The sequence below is a fragment of the Aphelocoma coerulescens genome, chromosome 10 (assembly GCF_041296385.1).
Source record: "Aphelocoma coerulescens isolate FSJ_1873_10779 chromosome 10, UR_Acoe_1.0, whole genome shotgun sequence".
Classification (NCBI taxonomy): domain Eukaryota; kingdom Metazoa; phylum Chordata; class Aves; order Passeriformes; family Corvidae; genus Aphelocoma; species Aphelocoma coerulescens.
The window spans coordinates 7551342-7569565 of record NC_091024.1 but is presented as its reverse complement, the minus strand read 5'-3'; the positions used below and the strand labels follow the sequence as shown (position 1 = coordinate 7569565).

Sequence of the window (18224 nt, the reverse complement as noted above, 5' to 3'; positions counted from 1 at the left end):
CACACTGCCGTTCCAGCTGGTGAGGGAGGCCAAGTTCAGCCTCTTCTCCTTCTTGAAACACGTTATTGTTAGTGTTAGCTGATCTGTGAGATATGCCAACTGTCTGGCAAGCAATTCCAGGCAGCATTGTTTGTTTAGGATAGGACTGGGCTCTAGGAATCCAAATTAGACATGTTTTGGTTTTTTTTATAGCTAACTCAGCCAGGAATGTCTGAAGGTGTGTTGGGCTTGAGGAGGCAGGGAAAGAGCAAAACAGGCCACAAGCCTAGAGCTTTATAAGGGTTTATGTGTGTTTCTTTTTTTAGTTATTACTTTGCCTCCGCTTTAGACTCTTCAGTAAGCCAGAGTGCATCTGTATACCAAATTCTCCTTATCACCACAGAGGCACTGATTTGTTTTTCAGCAATGGACTACAGAAACCAGATTGTTTGTTGTTGGGGTTCTCTTGTTTGTGGTTTATTTTCCTCCCTCTCCTCTGGAGGGCCCTCAAACACTTTACTGGTGAGCACTGGAAAAGCGAAGAGTCCGTCAGTACTCCAGCTTCCCCTTCATTGCCACCACTGCTCCAGAAGAAGTGCAGAGCCTCAGGTCTCAGTAATGATCAGAGGATGAGCTGGCTGGCTCCTCAGCAGAGCATCGAGTGGTTCTACAGCCCTGGAGCCACCCCCATACCATTTCCACTGCTCTCAGATGTTCATATTCAGATCCACGAAGCATTCCAACAGCTCAACCTTGGCACATGGAAGCTCACAAAAAGCCCAGGCAGCTGAAGAGCTGTTGCTTTCTCTCTTGTCCCAATATTGCCAAGGAAGGGGAATAAATTGGGACTAGGTTGAAATGAGCTGGAGCACTTGTTGCTCCATCCCCATGCAAAGTAACCAACCTGGGAAACGTCTAGAAGTCAAAAAACCGCTCAGCTTCAATGTGAGGCTTCAATGTAAGGACTAGAAAGTGGCTCTATCATAGCTACAGAAGATGAACATTATATTTAAGCCTCAAAATTACTCACCCTTAACAAAAAATAGCCATTTTCAGCTCCTTTGTGAGAGCAGCTGCTCTCAGGGACGGAGCAGGAGAGCTGATGGTCCCAGCCCAGGAGTCCTCCAAGCATTCCTCCAGGCAGACCAAACCTACTTTTTGCCACAGCCCTTCTGGGCTCATCCCTCTGCCTCTCAGGGGCTTGATTGCAGATTCATTGGTGTTCTTTACCTTCCCAGGCTGGTGCCAATGAGGGTAGGAGTCACCAGCACATCTCTCCTGGCCACAGGTGGGCAGATCCAACCATTCTCCATCAGGACCATGTGTTCCTTGCTGCATATCAGCAAAGTGCTTTAATCAATTCATGGGTGTCATTTCCCCCAGTTCAGCCACAGCCTTTTTGCATTCACATCGTTCCCAGGCTTGTGCCAAGGCAGTAAAAATACACTTACATTTGCTTCCTTCACAGTCCACAGCATCACTGTAGGTGCTTCTCTTAGCTTAAGGAAATCCCTTTACAAGAAAACTGTGTGGAATTGTTACAAAGATTTTTGTTCACCAAAAGCAGCATCATGAAATACAAAGCACCAGCCAGTCTCTGAGCAGCCCAATGCCTTGAAGAAGTAAAGCAGAAACTCATATAAACCTTGAGCAAGCACACACCAGGGAAAACTGCCCTGAAATTACCCTCTAGGATCTGCCTGCTGAGACAAGGTGAAGGTTCTGTGCAAAATGAACTTGCATTTATTTGGAAATAAATGACAAATGGCTCCATTTGTCTTTTATTCTCCCATTAATGCTTGAACCTGGGGATTATTATCCCTGCAGTGCCTAAGGCTTGCAGATGAAATGACCTCTTCATCTGGACAGGATTTCCTTCATTTGGGGAATACCTTTCATCAGCCCCTTCAGCCTTTTCACCTGTACCTTTGACCGAATACTTACTTTTCAAGTAATTTTGAAGAGTTTGCCAATTTAGTTCCATATCAGGGCTTCAGCTACACAGCTCTGGGGCAAGGACAACTTCTTGTGAATGGTGCTTGACAAACAAGATCCACAATATAATAATTAGTTCCATAAGCATGAGCTGGGATACAAGCTCCATAAAGAAACAGCCTGAGCTATCATTATTTTTGCTTTAGCCATTTCTAGCCACCTCGAGCCATTTATCTGGTGTCTCTGTTTACCCTTCTCCTTCTAAGAGGAAATAATTGGCAGAATGAACAAATAAAATAACCCAACCTGTTATGAGCATGAAAATGTGATTTTATCATTTTGTGCTTTATCAGTGATATTTGTTATAGATTTTTATGGAATGTTCATTCTATTTCTGTATAATCTAGATATTTTAACTCTCGTCATACATCTGGAGGAAGAGCAGGGAATGAAGATTCTCTAGGATGTATATTATGTGAAATATCAAGATTTGAAGTAAAAATGGATACCTTGGAGAAGGAAATTATGGTGAATAAAAATTGTGGGCTTCTGTCAACAAGAACATATTCAAAGAATACAAATTCATGCTCTTCTCCCCATTACCTGTGCAGCAAATGTGGTTATGTGTATTTTTCTATTTCATTCCCTCATGCTTCTCTCTTTTTGTTACCCACTCCAGCTGTTAATTTTCTCTCTCCCCTCTTATGTCTAGCTTATGTTTATGATTAATCGTTTCTGTAGTAAACTCTAAGTAAAAAGAAACAGAGAGAGCTTTCACATATTTGACCCTCAATAGCAAATATCACATATCATTGGAATAATTAATATGCTTAATCCTAAAAATTCTGTTCTCATGTTTAAATCAAAAAGTTAAGACATTGTTCCATCCTATTTTTAACAATGTGTTCACAGCTTTATTTTCCAGTGAGGAGCAGTATATTTCCACACTGGGCCTGGGGAAAGAGGGAAGGTTGTTCCTTGCATGGGATTATATTTGTTCCTGTTCTTTTCATTGTCCTGGTCATTAACTCCAAAATCCAGTCATTGAATCTAAGAATTAGTTGTGTTTCTTGTAGGTTTTTTGCCATGTACCATATCCCCAGCCAGAGGTCTTTGCAGTGATCTGGAGATGTGTAACACCCAGCAAGTGCTGTGTCTCTGCCCAGCCCAGTAGGATAAACCTGATTTATCCTACAATCAGCAGGAGGAAAACTTCAGATACAGCAGAGAAAGGAGAGAGAGGCAAGAATAAGCTCAGGAAACGTGCTGAGTCACCCAAAATGTTGCAGATAATGATTTAGGCCTGGCTGAAATGAGATATTAATTTCCCAGTGTTGTTTTCATTCTTTCCTACAGATTGCCTTAACCTTGGACACAGACAGAAGAATTTCTTCCCTTCATTGCAGTTTCTCTTCTGTCAGAGAAGACAGCAAAACCCCACAAATGCTCTTTGTAAGAGTCATCTGAATAAATGGACAAGACATTTACAGTAGTTCTGCTTTAATATATGTCACTGCCTAAGAGGTTTGCTCTACCCAGAAATACCCTCACACTGGCATTTTCTTTTATTTTCTTCTCCCAAAAGAAAGCCCAAGATGCTGGATTACGTGGCTTCCAACAACTCCAGGAAAGACACACCTGTCAAAAAGGAGCTCATATTGCAATAAATATAAATATCAATCTTTATTTTCTTTCAGGAAACGCGTGGATTTTTTTTCTCCCAGTGTGAAGAACCACAAGCACCAAGATCTGTTTTGTTTTCTTCCATTTTCAGTCCTCAGTTGTTGTTCTCCCTTTTTTTTCTGTTGAGAAAGGAAAGTGCATGTAGACAGAAAACCTGGAGAAAGAAATGGAAAATATGGATTGAGAAAACTTTAAGAATTACACTTGAAATGAGTCACATTTCTGAAGTCCAATTCTGATTTTTGCAGGGCTTTTTCACTGGAATATCAAAATATATGAGGACAGTAAGTTAATAATGTTTGGACTATAATAGAATATTGACCTATTTTACCTCTGAGAGAGGGGAGGAATAAATCTAGGAATAAATCTAACTTGCAGAACATCCCGTTGCAGTCAGCTCTTTTCCTGCAGCAAAGAGGTGGGAAACAGTGGCCATCATTATCATTATCATCATTAGGATACATAGAAATGTGGTTTGTAATTATAGTACATGCCAGAGAGAGCTGTGAAGTGCATTTATTTCTCACAAAATATCCTGGAGGTGCAAATTAGGAAAAAATAAGATTAATTAAGTCTCTTTTGTCTGCACATTTCCATGCTGAATTTAGGCACTTTAAAATGTGTTAGAGAAAAATCATCAGCGATAGCAAGATATGTTTGTGACAAAAAAATATATTTTTTAATGTAGTTGCTTCCAGGAGTGCCTTTCATGCTTGACCTAGAGGATGTTCTAGGTGGTCCAGAAGAACTCTGGACCTGAGGTGTGCTATGCAAAGCTATGTTTGTGCTGTGAGAAACAAACATTGAACCAAGACAAACTGACCCTTAAATGAACAGAAACATCTGTTAATTGTTTTCTGCTATGTAAGGGTGATGGATGTATCAGCAACTCCAGATCCAATAAAGGAGGAGAGATAAGCACCCTTTGTTGATAGCAGCCTGATTTGTGCACACAGAGGAAACAGAGGAGCAACAAGTAAACTGAATTTCCAGGCATCAAGCCATGGAAATCAGGAGGTGAGGGAAGCCTTACAAAGGTGGGGAGATGCTACTGCTTCTTGCTATGGTTGTGCATGTATGTGTCATACCACTGACACACAGTGTTTTACATCAGTGCAGTGATGAAGGGTTTTCTTGTGAAAATGAGTAGAGAGGAGACCGGTACCACAGAAGTCTTGAAACAAAGACACTTCCATGATCTGGTAGTACTCTGAGAGAAGAGGAACCAAGTATCCAGGATTTTGTCATGAGCTGCTCAAAATTGTGCCTGGGAAAAGCCGTTGTAATGAGCTGGGGCTGAGATGTGTGAGTGCCCAAGCTTCTCCCTCACTTGGCTCTCTAGAGCCGACAGCAATGTCTTGTAACACGAAGAGACACTAAGATCTAAATGTCTGACTCACGATGCCCAGATGTGGCCCATTAGAACATCTTTTGCAGCAAATATCTCAGCTGCTTTGCCACTCTGTACTGTGAGAAAATAACCTTTTCTTTTCCCCCCTCCCTGAACCCATTTCCCAGATTTACTTGGCAATCTTTTTCCTTCCTTGAAACTCTGAGTTCAAGCCTGGGGAAGTTCACACCACATGTTGTCTTGCACTTTCCATGCAGTACCACCACGTTCAGGGTTTTCTTGTCCACTGGGTGTTTATGACGATTGAATGAACTTGCCCTCAGTCAGCTTTGAGTTCATGTCTGCAAAAATACCCAGCAGACCTTCATGAACCAGATTTCTTTCTTCTTCTCCTCCACTTCTAAGTCCCTTCTGACAAAACCAAGGACCCTTGGGCCATATTTCCTATTTATTTCACTGTCTGAAGCTAATTTGAACAGATGCACGGAGAATGACAGTTAACCAGCCTGAAAAATAGGTTTCCAACCCCTGAGGCAAAAGTTTAAACTATTCTCTTTTTAAAATTTTTTTTGCCTCTATCAAAACAGCCTGAGTAAACCCTGCTGCTGAGCTAGTGGCTAGTTTAGAAATTGCTGCATTCTCTTGTTTTACTCTTTAACCAGGTTTAGAGTAAAGGCTTCGTGTTTCAGATACAACAAAAGAACTACAACAAGAAGTAATTGTACATCACTGTCGGGTATCACCAGTCAAAGAAGATGAAACCATTTGTGAAATGCTCCTATTTTCCAGGGCTGATGTAGCTTGTAAGCTGTTTTATTTCTTCATTACTGCTCTCCTTAAGGCTCACTCATGCAGTTCAGGCAATTCACAAGCAATAGGAATTCTAATCCTGCTGTCTTCTTTAAGATCTCATGGTACTTTCTGAAGAGAGCCACCACAAATCAAATTCTTCCCCTCCATCCTATTCTTCTCTCTTGATTTTTGTTTTTTGTCTAAGAAACAGATCTGATTTGCTTCTGGGCTGGAGCTGACCAGAAGTCTTTAACCCCAGAGGCAGTTGCATTACAGCAAGGGAGTACTTTGTTCCAATGAAGATCACCTGAAGAAAAAATGAGAAAAGGTAAAATATCCTTGAACATAGATTATGCCATTAAAAGTGAACTTTATCAGAACCTGAAAAAAAATATGAGAAATTTAAAACACCCTTTCCTTTATACTAAAATAACACTGGGTCATGCTGTCCACTCTTGCAGCCTTCTAACAATTTAAGCAAGTGGTTATGTGATCACCTAGGAATCTCTGATTTTTCACCCTCTGTTTTATAGTGTTTTCAGGTCTCCAAGTATAAATGTCTACTTGGATACTGAATGTCACACAAATGCCTTTAACAACCCTGAATACAGCTAAACAACATTTTTACTACCAGGATGTTGAAACACATTTATACAAAATATGTATACAAAATTTCAAAGAACATAAATGTGTACAAAAAATGAGTATAAAAATAATTGCAGGATACCAAGAAAAGCTAGACAGGCCTAAAATCAAACATTTGCAATGAACATTTGCAATGAACATTTACCCAGTTCTACTCCTAACCACCAGCAAGTGGGTAGAGAGACTCCATCAGCCCCTTTGTTTTCTTTTGATTGCTTTGCTTGGCTTTTATTCTAATTAAAGACATCCATAAGACTTCAGGGGGTTATTGGTCTTCAGACTATAACTAGGGATCAGGTCTAATGTTATTATTTATCTGTGGAGATAAGAAGATAGAGCTGTTAAAGAACCACAGCCATTCAGGAAAGGCACTGATAAACAAACACACTCATGTTACATATGTGTGGTATCCACACACACACACACATATGTAAGTGTGAATGAGAACTTCTGAATATTAAAATAAATATTTCTCCTTTAGCCTTCCCACATGCTGTTGCAGAGCTGAGCCAGAAGCAGTGCAGAAATAAGGGGCAGTGGGTAACTCACGCTTGTGCTTCTGCCAAGGCTGTGGCTTCTCCCCGTGCCCACTGTGGGCAGTGTCCAAAGGAGCTGTGTGTGACACCCTCCAGGTTGCAGTGGCATCTCTGAACTACCAAAGACCAAACTCCACAAGGCATGGCATCGATCAGGAGTCAGTGTCTGCTGAGGTATCTTGGTACCACTTCAATTATTCCTGTATCTGGACCTTTCCAGACACTCAGCGCTCACATGACTCCTGTAACCTCTCTGGAAGTTAAAAGGACACAACCTGCTATTCTCAAAGTCAAACTTCTCCCAGGGATGCTGAAATCCCACCCCTGGAACCATCACCAGTGGAGGTGATGCAGAGCAGCTCTGTTTGGCTTCCATCTCTCTCCAGGTGTGAGCCTCTTGGGCCTCTGTAGTGGCCTGTTGGAGGAGGGGTAGCAATGTAAATCTATCAATAGTACCTGTGTTCCTTAATTACTTTCCATGTGCCTGGTCTGAGCATTCCTGGATTCCCAGCACCAAGAATGCAATCATCACTGCTGCTGAGGCTCAGGGTGAGCCCTCCTCTGGAGACCAGGCACTGCTTCTCTGTGCTAAACCAGCATCTGTCAGCTCAATAGGTTTGATTAGACCTGACAGAAGATCCTATAATATTCCTTCCAGTGAACACTAGAGACCAGCCCATACAGCCTTCTCTCAATTTGCTCCATTTCTTACTCTCATCATTCCTTGCACTGTTCTGCTCTCCACACATCTTGTAGCTGCACTCTCACTGCAAGTCCAGAATATACATGTTCAGTAGAAAAAAGACCTGTCCTGTTGGTTAGGTACTGTCTGTGATGGGGTAGTTTAGGATAGTTTAGTCCTTCCTTGTGCCTGAGCTTGTGCTCCTATAGCTAAATATCTGACAGCATCATAGGAGAAACACCGAGGCCACCAAGCTTCAAGTCACCTCAGAAGGAAGCTGCACTTGAGCCAGATGGCTGGAGCTGGTGTAGTGAAATCCAGGGCCTTGGAACAAATCCTGAAACATTATTTTATCTGAACACAGCACACCTGGCAGTCCCTGTGACTGGGTAAATGCCTTTCAATCTAAAGCAGCACAGCAAATTTGAACACATCACATCTCTGACAGGAAATCAATGCCTACTTTTAGTACTCAACTTCCAGATCAGATTTTCCCTTTCCCTTTTTCACTGCCAAGTCCCTGTCCTTCCAGTGGCTGCCTTCTGCTTACCCAGGAGAGCTTAAGAAAGGGCTGATGTGGAGGAAAATGGTCATTGTTGTTTATGCCACAGTGAGGAGATGCAGGTTAGTGACAGATTGGTGACAGCCCTCAGGTGGCAGGTTTCTACCTGCACTGTCAGCCTGTGAAGGGGATGCTGCTTATCACACTCACTGGTCAGCTTTGCAACCTGAAACACTTTGCAATACTGTTTTCAAAATCTTCATGCTCAGAGCCAGCAAAAAGAAAGCAGGGACTCAAACATTAAATGTCTGCAAGGCTCATGACAGCAAAGTCTGTGCCAAAGAAATCTGGCATGTCTGAACTCCTCATCCTGAGAAGGCTGTTTTTTTCCCCTTTCTCCCCCACTCTCTATCTTCCTTTTCTTCTTGGTTTCCCACCACATCCTGAGGTTTGAGTCACTGTGGGTTTTACTTTTATCAACAATGAAACACAGAGACACCTTCTACAGCTGCTGAACTCTTTTCTTCCTTGGAATTTGGCTTTCTAAAGGTGATTTGTTTGCTTTTGGAGAGTTCACACAGGTGTACACAGCCTCAGACTTGCACACAAAGAATGCTCCGTTTGCGCTCGCTGTAGGAAAACAAAAGCCATTCCCATCTGGGCCTGTCACTGGGGGTGGTGGCTGCTGCCCTGTTACCCTGGGGCAGTAAGGGGATGCCAGATAAGCACTGCCAGCCTAATTAGAGCCCTGCAATATAACATATAACAAAATAAATAATAATAATAAAAAAAAACCAATGGATGACGAGCCTTTCCAAGATGATACAGTGAGAAGTGACAACAGCATCAAGATTAATGTTACTTGGGACTTTCACACGGAAAAATCATTTTAGAACTGCATTTGCAGCCTCTTGTTTCATCCTGCTGCATTTCTCAGTCCCAGGGGAATGTTATTACCTGGGCTGGACCAGTGAGTGGGCTGAGTTGCTCTTCCAGAAGCACATCCTGCTGCTACCTGGCACAGCATCCCATCCCCCCATGTGCTGATACCTTTCAAAACTGGCACGTTTCTGTGGAGTTAGAAAACTTGATTAACTTTCCTTCTAAATATCCCTTCTTCTCCCTCATCCCAACCCCAGCATTCTGTTTTCCATTCTAGCTCTTCCTCTGCACTTTCTGATTCTCTCTCCTACCAAAAATTATAAACTTCAGTGAGAAGGGCTCATTGGATTGTATTTCCTGCCTGTCAAACAACAGGAACCATCAGCAGCCAGTGAGAAAACTATTTCTCATGACACCACGAGGTGAGTGAGCTGGGCCCAGGTGCCTTGGAGAACTTTGGAGAGCATCCACGTTAGTATCTAATTGTTGGGATGTTTATCTGAGCTTCTGATGCTGTATCTCTTTCACATTCCCTGTAAACTTTGACTCTGTCTGCCATGGTTTCTCAGATGCATTCCATGAGGAAGGTTATGTATACCTCCTGATCAGCTCAGGGTGTGCACAGTGCTTCAAACTGCTCTGGTTGCATAAAGATACTTCCTGCTGGTGTTGCTTCTTTTAGTTTGCTCTGACTTGTGGGGTTTTAGCTCACACGTATCCTGACAAGTGGGGATCTGTGTATGTTGATAAACCCCTTTGCTTTAATCTCTTTGACGTGAGCTAAAACTCTTCCAAGTAAAGAAAACTTTCTCCTTCATTGTGTTTCATTGGGAAAAAGAACTATATTGTGTGGTTCAGTTCACTCATCATGTGAACTGAATAGGAAACAACTGATTCAAAGAGTACACACCGTCCAAGACTGTTAATGAATATTGGGAGAAAAGACTTGAAAGACTGTAGGTTCACTTCCCAAATAATTTATGAAACTGAAAAGGAGTTTTGGTCCTGCTTGGAAAAGCAGTGGGTCCTTGTTGGATTAAACATTTACCCTTAACAATAAACACATGCTTAAATCCACATAAGACAAGTGAGGCTAAGGAGTGCTGAGCTGGGACTCCATTGCAGAACATTTTCAGCTGTTTTCAACCCTGGAATTTTTTCCCCACATCCTGCAGACACTGCCGGAAATCCCCAAGACAGCCGAGGGTATTTGGGTATTCACTTCTGCATGTCAAAATTTCCCCGTAGGCTTTGCAAAACTTCAACCAGCTCTGCTTTGTGTTTGTCTGAATGACAATGTTAGCTACTGACTTCTGTTGGAGATGGTATAGTTCCAAAAATCAAAGGTTGCTGTAGTGGTTAAATGGAAATAAAAAACAGGCAAACTACCAATTTCCTGCCTGAAATGAAAGTAGCTACCAAGATGCAGTAAAAAAAGTCAAAGATTCAAACTGTGTTATCGAGCAGAGTTTCTCAGGACATACCTGAAAGCGACTCTTCACTTTATTTTTCTCATCTATTCCCAGGTAGAAAAAGTCTTTCTTTACTGCAATGTGTTGGCAGCAAATAACATTTCATGAGACAGATACAGTCTGCAATGTCCTGTCTGCAGTTCTTATTAACAATTTTCCTACTCATCTATGTCTGTGTCATCTGAAACAAAGAGTCTACATGTCAGATGTTCATTATATTGATGATGTCCCAATGACAACCAATTTATTTTCCTGCCTGCACCTCGAAGAATTGTATTAGTAATGATGTCTATCTGCTCTAGAGAGGCTTTGTTAAAACTGATGGTCTGCCATGAGGATACTTAATTATATCTTCTTAAAGGAACACAATTAAGTTTGCAGGTAAAAGATGGCTCTAGAGTTAAAATGTATTTTCAAATTAGTTTTCCTGGTGGACAGGATGTTTAATTTTCATTTTGGTAGTCAAACTAGAGAATTGATCAGAGCGATCTGGTAAGATGAATGCTCTTGAAAACAGAGCTGACACTCATCAGAATTATCTTTTAACCTTCAGCCAATGTGATATTTGGTGGTAAAACCAGGGAAGCAACAGACACACATGGCAGTGCACAGAGTCATGAGCACCACTGTGGTAAGGACACTGCTAATGGGGACAGGGCTGGCATCCCCTGTGCAGGGCTGTCAACCATTGTACAGGGAGGGCTCTGCTGAAAATGCAGCTCTTCATTTGCACTTCTATCAAGGCTTCCTGGGACAACAGCAAGGAACCTTCATTCCCAGCCAGGATCTCCAGTACTACTCCTCCTGTAACAAGAAGCTCATCCTGCACATGAGTTTGTGTTTGGCACTGGAACTATAAATATTCCCTGCCTGAACAAGCCTCTGTGGGACACTTGGCCGTCCCATAATGGGATACAGGGCTTGGGGCACCACCCACACTTGGATGCTCTGCCCAGAAAAGGGTTGATGTGAGTATGGGTTGACCAAGAACCAACTGATTCACCAAAACCAGCAGAAAGTCTCCTGTTTCTCCTGAACCTTCAGAGAACCAGGGTTCCTTCATCTGTGGTTTCCAAACTGTCCTGACACTGGCAGAAGTAAGACTTTCTGTAACAGTTTCATGTGAATCCTTTTTGGGATAATTTATCCTTTCAGTTCAGTCTGCTCCACAGTTTTCCACATCACCTCTGACATATAGAGTTTCCACATTAACTATAACATATTCATTATTTTTAGCTGAGCAATTCCTTTCTGAAAGCAAATCACTTTTTTTTTTTTTCATAGCATTTTGGGAACAACCCCAAAGAGATGCCTGAAAGGAATGTCATGAAAATACATGTAGCAATACTTTCCTGCAACACAAAACAGAACTCATTTAACATGCAGATCTCTGCAAATGTTGGAAACCACTTGCCTCCCAAAGCACAAAATTCTGTAGTCCAAACCAGAAAAATAAATAAATAAAAGTATCTACATGCACACACACACACACATCTATGGATCCTTATCCAAGTCTATTTTAGTACAGCAGAAACCAGAAACTGTGGATGTAAAAAAGGACATAAAGAAGAAAGTCCTTTGTGCACTACTAATTTAAAAATAGTCTATCATAATTATTTCCAGAATATGTCAACATATAATTTAAAACAAATGTTTTGGATGAAAAAATAGCTTTTCAAATTACTGGTGGCAAGTAATATTTATAATAATATTGATTTTATTTGTGGTCTTTTCTCTCCTGCTTTCTGGTAAGCCACTCATTACTGGAACATATTTACCATACAGTTTGGACAAGAAATTGCCAATCTGTTGTCTTTCTGCAAATTGTACAGTATAATATTTTGTTAGTTGATTTTAATAATGATGATGATACCAGCTGGCTCAATCACATGCTAATATTTCTGTTTATTAACTGGGGAGACAGAAAAACTTAAAACTAAAAATAATTAATATTAAATCACAGAATGGTTTGTGTTGGAAGGGACCTTAAAGATTATCTTGTTCAATGGGCAGGGACACCTTCCACTTTCCAAGCCCCATCCAACCTGGCCTTGAACACTTCCAGAGATGAGGCAACCACAGCTTCTCTGGGCACCCTCACCACCTCACAGGAAAGAGTTTCTCCTGCACATCTAATCTAAATTTCCTCTCTTTCAGTTTGAACCCATTACTCATTCTCCCATCACTACAGTTCCTGATGGAGAGTCCCTCTCCAATAAGTAATGATAATAAATGCACTTCCAGGTGCAAACATCTGGTTGAAATCAATGAATTTAATTAGTTTAATGAGTTGCAACTCATTAAAAGAAAATACTGCAGAGAGTTGGCAAGTATTAATCACAATGTGACCAAAGTCTTCATGCTGATTAAACTTTTCATGTTATTCATGAGTCAATTTTTGAATCAGGCTTTAAGTACTGTACCTGTTCCAGCTGACAGACCAAAGCAAAGCAAAGCAAAGCAAAGCAAACCAAACCAAACCAAAAAAAGAGACCGTTCTGAAAAAAAGCCAGATGAGACATTTGAGCTGGGCTGTGTTCAGGAACACTGGGAATATTTTTTGCTCTCCTGGTTCCCATGGTGGGAGATCCCTCTCCCTCACAGATGCTGCTGATGCTGCTTAAGCCACTCTCTTCCCAGGTTAAAAGTTTCCCCACTAAGCCAATCCAGAGCACCAGATCCAATAGATCTTATCCACTGAGGAAACACGGTACTCCAGCACTATGGATTTTCCATGCAAGTACAAGAGATTAAATCAAACCTCCAGATACAACAGAAAAAAACCCCTCCTGTTCTTTAGCAAAGCTTGGATCGAGGTTTAGATCCAAGCTTCATGGCTCAGGATCATTGCCAATTCTGTCATGTCTTTCCATTCCTCTTTCTGGACACGATCAATAGCGGCCGTGCCAGTAGAAATGAGCGTTGGAGGCTGTTTTTAGAGCCCTGGTGATTTGTGCGAAAGCAAAAAAGGAACAATACTCCAGCTGAAGCCTCACTTCATGAAATTTCCATCTCCATCCTGCAGGCCTGGGGTTTGGATGAGGTTCAGTTTTGAGGTGCTTAGCACTCAACTCACCAGCTAATGAGCACCGTGCCGGCCAAGACCTGGTTCTGCTCCGTTTCAACACAGCTTCAACTCGTCACCAAAATCAATAGATGGACTTGAGATTTCACCATAGTAACACGCAAGAAAAAATTAAGGGCCCTGGGAATTTGCTCCTTTTGCTAGATTTTGAATGCTTTAGTCTAATTCTTTACCACAATGCATGACCCTGGACTAAACCTCTTGAGATTAATTCATGGACCAGCTTTGGCGAGCTCTGCATTCAGCTTATTCTGAGAAAAACATCAACCCTTCATATTACAAGAGGAATGAAATTGTGTGGGTAGGTGTACCTGTGAGAAAAATGTTAAAATTATTCTTGTTCTCTTACATATTTCAAACACGAACCATAGAATTCATGTACTCTTTATAAACAAGCCCTCTATGAGACTTCCACATAAATATTGCATTCAGTCAGGTTCCTGACACATTATTAATAGGTTTTCTGTTTTCACCCAACAGATTTGATAGAAAACATTGTCTGCTCTGTGAGGAATACACAAGAACTAGTTGGCATCCATGCAATATATGCTGCTTGATGTAAATTGCTTCAGAGCTAGACTTACAAAATGTTTATTCAAGGCCTTGCAGCAATCTGTTTGGATACACAGCAGCTAGGGAACATGTCACCTACAATGCTGCTGGGCAGAGTCTCCATTTAAATCATTTTAATGGTAATAAAAGCCATGCTGCACAGAACCCTGTGCAGAGACTGCAAGCCAAGCCATGTTTAAGAAAAGTTGATCTTTTATTTATCTTTATGGGGGAGCTGATAAACTGAGGCTTTTGCTGGATACCCTCAGCAGAAGCACATGGGGCCTTTTGGTGATAGTGCATCCCTTGGAGTGAAGCTGGGTGTGATACCCACCAATCACCTCTCCCTGGTAGTGGCTCCACCTGCATTCAACACTTTACCACATTTTTGTCTACAAATTCATTTTAAAGGTCTTTCAGAATATTTTTTTTTAAAAAATACCATTGTATGATACTAAATTATGTGCTTATGTTGACATATGCAAATCAAAAACTTTTGCGGGGCATGAGGACTAAAAAATCATCCTCATATTTACAAACCAGCAATAGTCTTTGCCATCTGAACCTCCAGCAAGGAATGTCATATCTGAATGACAATCCACAGGTAAGCTTTCCATCCACCAGCAGCAGTAACATCTGGGGCATCATATTAATTTGCTTCCTCAGAGGCAATCTCACAAGGATCTGATCAAACAGCTCAGTGGAATGTGAACATCAGGAAGAGATCCCGACTCCAGGCGCTCGCAGACCGGTGCTGCCCAGGGCACAGCCAGGTGACACAGAGCTGTGGTGACAGGATGCTCCTGTGTCCCCACCAGGCTGTGCTGAGTGCTGTAATGGGTGTGTGGCTGGTGTTGTGCCACACTGGTTGCCAGTCACAACCAGAGCAAGCTGCTGGTGAAGTGCAAAGAGAAAAAGCACTGATCCATCACCAGCCCTGGCTATACCGTGAGAGAGACCACAGGGGTTTTGCTTTGTTTCTCAGCTTGACTCAGCATGGAGCAGGTGCAGAGCTGGCAGCCAGGAGCAGCAAAGCCTAGAAAATGTTGAGCTGAGCAAGGAGGAAATGATGGTGACCCACCATATAATTGCTCTGAGGATAATCTTTCCTCCCCAAAGGCCCTGCAGGGCTGTCTGCAGGCGAGCTCTCGCTTCAGTCGCTCCCACACTGAGTTCACAGGATTGGAGAGGCTCTTGCAAATCAGTGCAGCCTCCAAGTTTTAGGTAACAGTATTACCTCTGACGGCCCTACCCCACTCTGTGCAGCTGTCAGATGCATGGTTGTACAGGGCTAGAGCCACATCTATCTCCTCATCTGGTTTTTGTTCAGATCTCCAGATTTTTCTATTCCCTGCTGCCTTTAACTCATTGTCTCCTGTTAAATTGATTGACAGGCTTGGCAACCATGCCCTCTTAAAAAAAAGAGAATAAAAAAAAAAAAGCAGTGTCTTGCCAGACAGAGTTTAGAGACGGTTCTGCATACATCTGGAATGTAGCAAACCATGAAACACTGGTGTCCTCTTAAAGCTCCCCTTTAACCAGCCAGAGGTTGCATAAAGACAGTGCTGTAAAGGTCCAGCCCAGCTGGGCTGTAGGTAATGTACCAATGTTGAAGGAAGAACATTTTAAAAAGGCTGGGTCATTCTGCTCCTTAAGCTCCCTTGTATTCTCCCTGTAAATCTGGCCACACTCACCATGACTGATCTAAAATATTCCATTTTTAATTAATTCCAGGCTCGCAAATGTGATTGCTACATCTGCACGACATAGCATTGCCAAATCAAAGTCTGAGGCTGATGAACAAGTACTGCACAGTTTAAAGACCTGTTGAAGGAGAAAACAGGGCTACTCTACTATTGGAAATGCCTTTTGGAAAGTTTGGAACAGCCAGGTCTCCACCCCAATCTCACATTCCCACCAAAAATGAGAAACTGGGAGATACTCTTTAACTTCTCCACGATTGAAAAAAACAGCTCTCAGAAAAAAATGAAAATTTATAAATGTTGTGCTGTTCTGAAGATGTCTCTCTGCAGAGTTACCACCAGGAATTGTATCTGAGGGCTGGGGAATACCTTGACTCACTGACCTCATGTTTTAAAGCTGTCATGTCTGTTACTGTATCCTGGGGCATCCCACAACACAGGGGTGGAACAAACATCCCATGTACTCCCAAGTGGCACAACAAACTTCCTTTGCTCTGGATCTCTGCTTCCAGTGTCCTCTTTTGGTAGTGTCTAACTCAATGTTGTTGATTCTCTGTTCTCTGTCAGAGACACAAGAGGTTAATAAGGATGAGACCCAAATGCTGATGGGAATCCTGTTGTCCCAACAGCCAGGTGCAACCTTTTCTCCGTAAATACAAGTCCCTCTGCTATGGAGTTCTGCTGAGCAGCTACTTGAAATGCAAGGCACCTCAGGGGGAAGTTAAAGAATTCCTTGAGAAATTATCTTATAAGGAAGACAGTAACATGAGAAGGAATGCATCACTAATAATAAAGCATATGAGCATGGCTGATAGACAGAGAGACAGATAGGCTGAGAGATAGTCCCGAGTATTACTCTGTGGAATTTTATGCCAACTGAAACTAACATTTCTGTGGTTCACAGAAATCATTGCTGTCCCTAATTAGATGTCATGACTAAGCCATCCTAAGTCTGTGCATATGGGGGTTTTTTTTAATTTTATTTTTGTAAATGTTCTGTGTTACTTTTTTACTCTCTTGAGAGCAAGGCTGAAACTCTCACAAGGACTAGGAGGTGAAATCTAAACCATTACAAACTGTGGCTTACATAAATTTAACCATATGCACTTTTGGAATGTCTCTTATATTTTAAACTAGAGGTCTGTGTGTAAATGTTCTGGCTTTCAAGTCTCAAACCCAGGAAAATGGATGTCTCTCGGCTTTAATAAGATCTCTTGTGCAAGGATAGTAGCACCTGGCTTCCCACTGCAGGATAAAGAGGGATTTCCCCCTCTTCTGTGCCTTTGTGAGACCCTATCTGGAGTGCTGCATCCAGCTCTGGGCCCCCAGTATACGAAGGACATGGACCCCTAAGAGTAAGTCTAGAGGAGGCCACACAGATGATCCAAGGGCTGGCACACCTCTGCTCTGGAGACAGGCTGAGGGAGCTGGGGTTGTTCAGCCTGGGAAGAGAAGGCTCTGGGTAGACCTTAGAACACCTTTCAATACCTAAAAGGGCTCCAAGAGAGCTGGAGAGGGACTGTGGACAAGAGCATGGAGTGACAGGACAAGGGGGAATGTCTTTAAATTGAAAAGGGTAGGTTTACACTGGGTACTAGTAAGAGATTCTTCCCTGTGAGGGTGGTGAGGCCCTTGCACAGGTTGCCCAGAGAAGCTGTGAACACCACATCCCTGGAAGTGTTGAAGGCCTGGTTGGATGCGGCTTGGACCAACCTGGTCTAGTAAGTGGCATCCCTGTCCATGGCAGGGGCATTGGTCCCTTCCAACCTAAACCATTCAACAAAATCTGATCACACAATCACTTTGTTTGCAACTTCTTACAGCTCCCATGGCTGGGGGCTGCTTACAAAGAGGTGCTGAGGAGATGAGACTGGAGTCTCATCTGTTCCTGAGGTTAAGAACTGTCTAGAGGCAACATTCCTTTGCTTCCCGAAGGCTTGAGTCTCTGGCTGGCTGGAACAAAAGCCTGTCTGTTTCTGCCTTGCCTTGTCAGGATTAGCAGTACCTACCTGGGATCTGAAGTGTTGACCATGGCTGTCAATTAAAACTAAACACATTTCAGCATGGCTGGCAGCCAAAAACACAGAACCTGCCAAATAGTAAACACAGAAGATCTGCCTAGCTTCAAAACAATTGTGCCACCTCTGCGAGAAGAGAGTGCATATAATTCCTCTGTAATCCAGGGGCTGCCAGTGCCAATTCCCAAAAGACAGATGAGGTCTTTGAAAGGAGCCCTCCAGAGCTGACTGACTGCTATCTTTCCTCAATGTGAGATTTTTTTATTTTGTCATAACCTTTCTTAAAATATTCCTGATTCATAGCAGTGCTTTTGCTCAGTAAGAAATGAGGGCACTAAAATGCATCAGACACAAATAAAAACACAGCACTTGATCAAAAGACCACAACAAGTGGATTTAGATTTTTA

General features: G+C 42.3%; 1 protein-coding gene across 2 annotated transcripts in view; it reads right to left on the bottom strand.

Moving 5' to 3' along the window:
• Positions 1–1710, bottom strand: part of MCTP2 (multiple C2 and transmembrane domain containing 2) — a 149166-nt gene extending 147456 nt beyond the window's left edge. Inside the window, exons 1-2 of one of the 2 annotated variants that reach the window (XM_069026017.1) lie at positions 1431–1710; positions 1210–1311 (exon numbers count right to left, since the gene is read on the bottom strand). The gene's annotated coding sequence lies outside the window, so the exon portion shown is untranslated. The other variant, XM_069026018.1, reaches the window with a different exon arrangement.
• Between the last annotated feature and the right edge of the window lie 16514 nt (positions 1711–18224).